Genomic DNA, 6,000 nt, shown 5'->3' with positions numbered 1-6,000 from the left:
CGGGGACACAGGCGGCTCCTCCCGCCGTGCCCCCCTGCACAACCCTGTGCCCACTTCGGAACGGCCTGGGCACGCTGCTCCCCCCGCTCGCCCCAGCCGCGGGTACCTTCGCCACCGGGGAACTCACTGCGGCGGCTCTACCCAGCGATCGGTACGGACCCGGGGAGGAAGGGCAGGGCAGGGCAGGGCAGGGCAGGGCAGGGCAGGGCAGAGCCCCCGCGGGAGCGGCACCTCCGACGGAGCGGGACGGCCGATGCTGCGCGGGGTTCCCCGCCGGCCGGGAGCGCGTCGGGATGGACCGGGGCGGGGAGGGGTGTCGGAGACCCGCGGCTCCAGAACGGAGCCGCTCCTGATCCGGCCCCTTCCCGCGGCATTCCGGAGCCGCGCACGTCCCGCCCGCCCCGCGGTGTGGCGTGGCTCGGCGCTCCCCCGCCGCCCCCCGCGGCCGCCGCCCGGCGGGTCCCGCCCGGCTCCGCAGTGTCGGGGGCTGCCCCGTCACCTGATCGTCGCCGTCGCCGCGCGCGCGCGCTCACCGCACCGCCCCCCCGCACCGACCGTCCCCCCCTCCCCGCGAACGGGGGCGGGGGTGCCTGGTATATACGGCCCCACCGCCCCCGCCCCTGCCTGCCTCCTGCAGTACGGGAGGCTGCGAGCCGCCGCGCCGGGCCGGGCCCCGGCAGGTGGGCGAGCCGTGCCGAACCGGGGCTGCTGCGGGGTGAGTGCGCGAGCGGCGGGCGCGGGGCTCCGGCCCCCTCATCCCATCCTCTCCCCTCCCCGCGGGGGGCGGGGGAGCGGCGCCGCCGCCGCCGTGGGAAGGTGCCGGGGGGCGGCGGCCGCGGGGAGCTCACCCGGGTCGTACCTGTTGCGGGGCTCGGGGGGCCGGGGGCGTGGGCGGTGGCGGGGGTGCGGACTTGGGGGGGGGCGGCGGTACAGCCCCGCGGCTCCGCCGTGCCCGTGGGTGCAGCCCCGCGGAGCCCCAGCGAGCCGGCCGGCCGGGATGCGGAGCGGAGCGTCGCGTCTCGTCCTGCCCGCACCTGCACCGCGACCCCAGGGCGAGCGGATGCGCTGTCGGGGCCGGGCGCCTGCACTACGGCAGCCGAGGGCGCAGCCCCGGCTCGCCCTGGGCGCTTCACGGAAAGTTTCTAGAACTCCTTAAGATGAGAAGTGGCATTAACTAAACCCCGATGCCGGGGACCGGGCTGCCGCGCCGCCGCCGCCGCCCTATGAGGATGCTCGCGTGGGGGGCTCGCCTTGGCGACCTGCCCTTCCCGCACCGCTGCGCGGGCTGGCGCGGAGGAGCCAGCGTGGCGCTGCCTCGGCCAACTGCGGTGCCTGGCGATGCGGAGCCTGCTGCGGGCACGGCGCGGTCGGGGCTGTACGACTAGGGGGTGCAGGACACGCGTCCCTGAGAGCAGCTGCGGGGAAAAGGGTTACTGCTCTACCTCGGTTGTCGGGGGTGTGTGTTTTTGGTCTCAATTGGGTTTTGGTTTGTCTGGGGTTATTTAGTTAAAATCCCTCCAAACTTAGCAGACATCACATTCTAGCTACTACGTACCCCACAAGGAGCAAGCAAAAGCACAATCAATTACTTTAAGGTTTCGTTGGGAAATACAGTATATGAAAAAGCTCCCTCTGATTGCTGGTGTGTCGGGAAGAGTGGTCGCTCTCCAGGCAGATTTTGGGATGCAGGCACTGGGCTGGCATGCGCAGGAAGGTTCCAGAACAGCGGTGCCGCCTGTTCCCCAGGCAAGGGAGCGCCCCAGAGCACCCACCTCTTCCTAGGGAATGCGCGAGGGGAATGAGCAATCAGGCTTCTGCACCGACACAGCACATCTCGCTGTCACCCGGGAGGGGGATGCCCAGGTTAAGGCTTGAGCACTGCGTGTTTGGGATGAGGAGAGCTCGGCTGCCCTCGTGCAGTCGTGGTTTGGTGACCAGGCTCGGTGCAGTTATTAGCAGGGAGCCACAGGAAACGCCCTTGCTGTGCTGCTTCTACTGAAGTGGTTTTGAGAAATCCAGAACCTGAAAAAAGTCTAAAATGGCCATAGTGGGTGATGCTCTGTTTTAACAATAACGGCTTTTAGCAAGCCCTCTCCCTCTGCAGTAGGGCACTAGCTCTCCTGGCAGCATATGCTGCAGGATGGGTTCTTTTTGCTTTTTAACAAACTAGACCAATTACACAAAATCAGCTCAGAGGGATGACCTACTTGGAGGGAGAAGAGGGGAAAAAAGTATTTGAGAAGGAGACCTTGATTTCAAACATCACCTTGCATGTCCTACCATTTGTCCTAACCAAGCAGGGTCCTTACCTCTGAAGGTGTGAACTGCATGGCTCAAGAGCTTGCTGCCCACCCCCCACCCCCCCCCCTTTCTGCTTCAGCAGGAAAGAAGTAGTTACTCATAAAGGGCATTTCAGGTGTTTCTTAAACATTCTTGCATTACAGCTGTAGCCTCAAGAGGTTAAAATAATATCTAGAACGCTTCTCTTTACCCTGTCTCTCACACACCACATTTAAAATTAGAACATCATTAGCAAAATTGTAGGTGGCTCTGGGGAAGCAGGGGATATTTTACAGTTGAAAGTCACAAAGCCATCAAATAACATCTTCACAAATACCCGGGTCTTGCAGGTCTTCAACATGGCTGGCACTGACACAGCTACCTTCCTGCATGCGGCTCAGTGCGACGTGTAAGTACAAGAGATCTTTCTATGAATTTTGTGTGTGTGTGTATTTTGGTAGATTAATGGTTCCTTCCCCCCGCTTTAAATAGGTGGGTCAATTGCGACAAACGGGGAACGTAGCATATTGCAGATGTTTTTGGTTCTGGGGCATCATGGGTAATATCTGAAAGGCTCTGCTTTTCATACCAAAAAAAAAAAAAACAGTAACTAGGAAAGAATTTACCTGTGTTTCCAGTGCTTGCATTATCAGCACCCTGTTAAAAAATGAGGTGTATTTCAAATAATTTGTGACAATGTTATGGCCTTGCTTGAGTCATTAAAATGTTGGAAGGTAGGTACCCCAAGGATTCCGTTAATACCGCTCAACAGTCAAGGAACAGATGAAAACTGCAAAGCAAAAGCAAGGTATGGTAATGAGTTCAACTTACTTAATGTGGAAATAGTCTTTTTAATGTAATAAGAATTAAAACTGTCTTACCAGCATGAAACATCGACGTATTAAATGCACGTTCAGAAGGGAAGAGTTGGCCGCGTTTCACCACAGGTTAAGTAATTGTGGGTTAATAGGACTCTGTCAAATACATGCTGGGAAATACTAGCTCAAGAAGTAAGCTTTCTTCACAATATGCCTACATTTTACCTTGAAAAGAAGTCCACATTTCTGAAAACTCTTGCTACTGCATGATGGCTGGCTGGAGATGTAAGAGAGGTTTTTAAAAGAAGCGGTGGAGGGAAGAAATAATGGGTGCTCATAAGATAAGTTTTAAAAATAGAAGGAAGGGAAGAATTGGGCCTTCGCATGAAAACAGTATCCTAGCTGACTATTTTCCCTTTAATCCATCAAGCTAAGAGATGCTCCATTTTGACTTGTATTAGCATAATATTGTTGGCCAGAGTTAGTCAGGCTTGCGTTTTAAAAGATAGATGAGGGGTTTAGTTAAACTGAGTGTACGAAGAGAGACCTGGGAGAATGTTCTATTACTTTAAATTGTTTTGAAAACAGAAAATGTTTTCTGTACTCTAGCAGTGTCTTCAATATTCTCTCACAGTGTGTACTTGGTATTTAATGATAAGGGTATGGCTGCCTCAAATCACATAAATAGGAGTTAAGTAAATGTGGCGTTCTTTCAGGGTAAACTTGTCATTTAATGTTCTTATGGTTAAATTCATGTGTTTATTGAAAATCTCATAACCTGGATTTCATAAGTATAAAGTTTTTAGTATTCTTTTCATATACTGTCCGTTTGCGTAGCGTCAATACATATGCATGGTGCAAGGAGAGAAAAGAGTACTATTTACTTCATTTTATTTTACCCATTACATTTGATACGTCATAGGCAGATAGTGAGGTTGATGCAGGATGTATGCATGGAAAAATCCTCATTTTCTAAATATATTTAGAATTAAAAATTGACCAATATAGGCTTGCCTGGTTTTGGGGAGGAGTGGGTGCTTTGAAGAAGGGTTGGGGTTTTTTTTTTCCGTCCCGTAATTAATTTTTAAAGAAGTGGTTTCCTAGTTTAAGAAACCAGCAAGGGAGGGAGAGATGCAAGACGTTATTACAAGAAAAGGTCAGTACTATCCTGTTCTTCATTGTTTCATTCATGGGTTTGCTTTTTTTCTCCTCCTGTCCGACCTGCCAAAAGATTATTTAGGAGGGGAGGGAGAGAACAGAGTGTGTTTATAAGGTAGACACATGTATCGGAGGGAATGCTTAATTAGGAAATTGTGATACAGTCCTACAGCCTAATGGAGTGAGAAGATGACAATTCTCAGTCAGCTGGGTGGGGCACAATGCAGTGCTAACTGTAAGCCTTTTGTCTAATAAAAATGCCTGAAACAAAGTGGTTGACTGGCAATCAGCATCCCACTTGACCTTTTTAAAGCCAGGAAAACAAAGTTAATGAATGTATCTTTCAGTGGCCACCCTGTATATCGGGATTTTTGTGCATTACTGGAGAGCCACGACTCTTGCAGCTTTGGTTCTTATCGCAGCATGGCTATTCAGAGTTTGAAAGATGATTTGTGAAATTGTGCCTGTTGAAATTATTAAAGCCTCGAGCGGAAGAAAAGCCCTGTATACAGCTGCTAAACTACTTTGCCTGACTGGTTTTGAGGTTTCTTTTCTTGTCAGTGCAATGAATTAACTTCACCAGCGTTTCACAGGGTTGCTGAAAAATACAAATCTTCCTGTTCCTAAGCTGTGCTTTAAGTCTCCCGTATTACTGAATAGTTGGAATTACTAGATAATTACAGCAAACACAGTGCCTTATGTAAGTTAAATGTAGACATTGTTTAAAACTTTATTTTAATGAGGTAAGGCATTCCTAAATGCTCTTGCTAGAAAAATGATTTTGAGCTTTTTTTTTTAATGCTGAAAATACTGCATGACTATTAAAGAATTTGTAGCATTTCGTAAGCAGGATACTGGCAAGACGCTGTTGATTTTTAATGCTCTAGAATGTAAAATCAAGACTAATAGTCCCAGATATGTGTAAGCAGCTATTTATATGTTGCTAAATTTGAAACAGTGTAAATTGTATAGCTTGTGCAAGATTCTGGTAAGCCTGCATGTATTGAAAATGGTGTACAAGAGTTTGTTCTGATGCAGATCATCAGCGTGAGGGGAATTTTATATGGTTGTGAGATACCTTGGAAACAGAACTAATATTTGTGCTGGTTTGTTAGTACATTAAATGCTTAATTACTTCCTTTGAACACGATTGAGGAGGTTGATTTACAAATTAATACTTGTTTTTAATGCTAGGTGACAGTCTCACCACTGAAATGCAGAATTCTCTGTGGTTTACACTTTCTGTAGAGACAAACAATTTAATTTGCATGTATCAAAAAGAAAATGGTGGCTTCTCATCTCTCGGTGAAGACTGAATAGAAAACTGATGTGGTGATGTCTTAACACTGGGGCACTGTTTCACAGAGAATAATGTATGCACTGAACTGTCATCATAAAATTAGACAAACTTTTTAATGAGCAGTGAACATTTTAAGATGCAGTTCCTTTCTGCTGCATTTAATGTCTGAATGTTATAACGGGTGTCTGCATTAATAGAACACACTCAGACTCATGTATTGTGTTATAGATAAAACAGGGAATAGGCTAGAGAGGGGAAATGTAAGTGCTATCCAGGAACTGATTTTTCTTAGGCTTGCTGTGGGGTATTCAATAAGATGAAGAAGTCTAAATGGTAAATGGTACATATTTATCATCTGAGCATTATTGATCTAGATGAAAAGAAAACAAGTAAAAATCAGCATTTTAAACAGAACTTAAAAATGAATCTCTAAGACTTTGAAAC

General features: G+C 49.1%; 1 long non-coding RNA gene across 1 annotated transcript in view; it reads left to right on the top strand.

Moving 5' to 3' along the window:
• The first annotated feature begins 644 nt into the window (after positions 1–644).
• The window catches only part of LOC116998216, a 64,126-nt gene continuing 58,770 nt past the window's right edge, over positions 645–6,000 (top strand). Inside the window, exons 1-2 of the long non-coding RNA XR_004418339.1 lie at positions 645–715; positions 2,631–2,689. This is a non-coding gene — a long non-coding RNA (uncharacterized LOC116998216). The remainder of the gene's footprint in view (positions 716–2,630; positions 2,690–6,000) is intronic.

Source organism: Catharus ustulatus, chromosome 1 (genome assembly GCF_009819885.2).
Source record: "Catharus ustulatus isolate bCatUst1 chromosome 1, bCatUst1.pri.v2, whole genome shotgun sequence".
In the NCBI taxonomy this organism is placed as follows: Eukaryota; Metazoa; Chordata; class Aves; order Passeriformes; family Turdidae; genus Catharus; species Catharus ustulatus.
This window is presented reverse-complemented; position numbering and strand designations above follow the sequence as displayed.